The 3,655-nt window shown below is 40.7% G+C and overlaps 1 protein-coding gene across 7 annotated transcripts in view; it reads right to left on the bottom strand.

Annotated features, from left to right (window-relative positions):
• Positions 1 to 3,078: 3,078 nt before the first annotated feature.
• Positions 3,079 to 3,655, bottom strand: part of MEIS2 (Meis homeobox 2) — a 178,614-nt gene continuing 178,037 nt past the window's right edge. For all 7 annotated transcript variants that reach the window (XM_043515709.1, XM_043515711.1, XM_038406015.2 and 4 more), the window contains one exon: positions 3,079 to 3,655. This exon is cut by the window's right edge and continues 862 nt beyond it. The gene's annotated coding sequence lies outside the window, so the exon portion shown is untranslated.

The raw sequence follows: 3,655 nt of genomic DNA, 5'->3' as shown, positions 1-3,655 counted from the left end.
TGGCCTATGTGGGGCCGCACGGACTAGCCCATTTCTCATATTCCAGCGGGTTTCTCTAGAGGAGTTAAATGCAAGATACACCCGGCGGCGGTACGGTGCGAATATGTCGCTGTTCCTCGAAGTAATTGCGTGTAATGCAAAACCCATTCGTTTGGGAGTCTTTCTTTTAAGTTGAGCAGCTACCACACAGAGTGGCTCGCATCCAGCAAATAATTCAGCGGGGGGGGGGGAGGGAATCTTTGGAAAGTGCCCAAACCTGAATTATTATTATTAATACTCAGTAGTAGTAGTAGCAATATTACTATAAGGTCTGTTCTGTGTTTCTTTCTAGCGCTTTCCCCATCCGCAGCCAGTTTTATTTCAGCCAAGTAACCACCGAGAGCAGTAATTGATTCATAATGATCCACAAATCGATGCGTTAGAAGGGGCGAGGGTGTTTATTCTACTCCTAAAGCTGCAAGTAAAGTAGCTTTGACACTGGGTGAGGATGGAGGGGCGGAGTTGTTTGGCGGTGCTAGGTCATCCATCATCACTGTCGCAGAGGGGCAAACTCCCTTCTGGCTCTTTCTCTCCACCAAAACGATTAATATTAAAATCGGCCTTCAAACACGGTGCCCAACAGTCTCTATTCTCAGCACAGCCCCCCCCCCCCAGGACAAAGATGCCGGGTTTCCCCAGCCCGATCAGAATTCCACCTCCATAGCAGCTTGCTCAGCGATATTGCTGGAGCTGTGCGATTTCCCCCTCTCCCCCGAAGGCGTGTTAAAAAAAAAGTGTTTAAAAACAACATTTGCTATTGATTCCAACCAGGATCGTAATTGTGAAGAGTTGCGAGGCGGAGATATCACCGCAAAGTCGCGTGAAATCCTTCCCTTCCAAGCCAAACACACTCTTCCTGCAGAGCCCCGCTTGTAAACGACAGGATCTGGGGATTTGTCCTCTGGATCCACTGGATTGCCTCTCAAAATGAAAGGTGAAGTTAAGCAAACGTTTACGGGATCCTCCCAGTTCTAACGGCAATGCAGGGAGGGCCCTCAGTCGTCCGGTCAAATGCTTGGGGCGCACGGCTGATCTGTAACTTGTACAGGAACACTCACTGGATCCTTTGAAAAAAACAGGTTCCATCTTGTGACAGCTGCTAGATAAATTTGCCACATTCCCCCCCCCCCCCACCCGTGCAAATCAGCTCTGGGCCAGACATATATAAAGCATTTCCACTAACATTTCCTCCTTGTAAGTCAGGACAGGACTCTGCCGAAAGGGCGGCACGGACGCAGACATCGTTTCCCACTTCTCCTTTTGCAGCGCACAGTCTGAAAAGCCCTAATTTGGGGTGACTGCAGCCCCTCTCCCCAGAATCTCTTAGCGAAGTGGAAATTTACATGCCAAGTTTCCACACACATATATAGCAAAACAAGAGGTGTTTTTCTATTACCCTTCGTTTCTCAGAACATAAGCAATTTTATTCATACTACAGTATTTCCTTTCACACTATACTGCTGTCAAAACACTATTCCTGGGGTTTTTTTACGTTTGACAGCTGAGCATTTCTTAAATACACCCAAATCGGAACCCTCCATACTAAATAGCAAACCTCAGATTGGAGCAATCTGTTTACATTGGATTCCAGCAACACAGCTCCCGCAGATTACAGCCCAGCGAGAAAATATACCAGTATTACAAATATTTAACTCATTACAAAAATAACAATCTACTAGGGAAAAGAACCAGCTCGTTGATCTTTTTATATATATATATATATATATATATATATATATATATATATATTCCTCCTCAAATCGGAGGGGAAAATGACAGCAAATCGGATACAATAAGTAGCTTTTGTGATGCAAAGACAACTCCTCTTTGATTCTTATTCTTGTTATTTCTCTCATCAAAATAATCAAAGACTTTGAAATCGGGAAGACAGGATGTGCGTTTCATACAGGAATTAAGGATCGGGCGTTTTTAATCAGGACAGAAAGAATGAAAGTCAAATGTGAAATCTCCCATCCTCTAAATTTCAAGGAATGCCTTAAAAGACGGCTACAAAGGAGGACCCGGTTGCTAAATTAATCCTCCCGCCCATTCCACTTGCCTCCTTCCTTCCTTTGCCAGCAGCGTGGGTCCATTTACTCAGTTCAGAAATTAAACATTAACTGGGAAGCTAAGACTTTTTCAACATTCCAAAGGTTAAAAGTTGTCAGTTAGTTTTTAATAATAAGTCAGTGACAGTTGTTTCCTAGAAAGTAAAGATAATTAAGGTATTTTTATTCTCCAAAATAGCAATCAATAAGAAATCCAAATCTTTCCCCTCTTCTTGGGACCCGATTCTGTTACCACTGAAGTAATGAGAAAATTCCCTCACTGCAGAGGAGGAAGGTCCAATTTCTTGCTGTAATGGCTTAGAGTTAGAACATAGGATACTTTCCTTTCCTTTAGTTGTTTCAGAGCACAAGAAGTCTGTATTATTTTGGTTAAAACAAATTCTCCTCCCCTCAGTGGACCTAGATCATCTAATTGCATTTCAAAAGTTAAATTTACATTTTCCCAATTCATCTACCTGATCGTTTTTGCTTTTGTGACATAAAGTAATAAAACAGTTTCCAGGGCCCGATTCTGCACTCCTTATGGAAGCAAAGCTCCCATTAAAGTCAAAGATGGGTTTGATTGTTTAAAACTTCTCAATCCAGCCCTGTGTTACAAATATTCTTTAATTATGTCCACTTTAAACACACTGTAGTTATGCAGGGTGTGTGTGTACATACAACTATTCTAAAGCCATACCTTGCTCTCTCTCTCTATATATATATATATCAATAAAGCTACAAAAAGTATAATCTGATGAGACTACATTTGGATTTTGTGACCTGGTGTCTGTGCTTGTGTCTGTTCAGTAGAAATGTACAAATTCAGATGTTGTCTCATCAGACTATGCTATGTCTGCTGTGGTGTCTGGTCTCTGATTTTAGCAGCCGTTCTTCAGACTCATTAGTAAGAAATCCATCTTAGACATTTTTGCTCAACAAATGCCATCTTTCCCAATCGTGATTAAAAACTCAAAAGCCTAACAAAAAATCAAAAATGAAATATTTATTACCGCATTTTGTGACTTAACACCTTCTTTTTAAACATAACGTCACAGTCCTCATACAAGTATTTTAATGTAAATTTTGACAAAGCTTAAAGGTAACAGCATTTTCTTCTAGTGAGGAACACGTGCTGAGAAAGGAAGAATTCATGGACATACAATACCAATTCCACAGCAGATCTGATACTAGCAAAACATTCTTTTTTTTTTCTTTTTCAATTGAGGTAAACACATAGAATATCTAACATGAAACAATTAATAGACCGAACTCTGTACGAAGTTTGTTACAGTATTCTCTTGCTTTTTTCCCAAGCTTTGAGTTCATGATAAAGTTCTAGGTTTGGTGCAAAGACCATTAGTAACTTCTTTCATTGAGGAAAGCTGCCCAACTTTTAGTTTTGTTTTGTCCAAAGCCAAGGCTCAGAACTACTCGAAGAAGCTCCTGCTTTGTCTTTTAAATCTTCACCTGCAAGCTCTTTGAAGAAGAGTCCACAAAATGGGTTTATGAAGCACAAACTATAAAGATCTGTTTCAAACTAAAGGACACATTTATGAAGGAACAAA

Source organism: Dermochelys coriacea, chromosome 6 (genome assembly GCF_009764565.3).
Source record: "Dermochelys coriacea isolate rDerCor1 chromosome 6, rDerCor1.pri.v4, whole genome shotgun sequence".
Lineage (NCBI taxonomy): Eukaryota > Metazoa > Chordata > Testudines > Dermochelyidae > Dermochelys > Dermochelys coriacea.
Note: the sequence above shows the minus strand (reverse complement) of the source record. Positions and strands in the feature narration are given on the sequence as shown.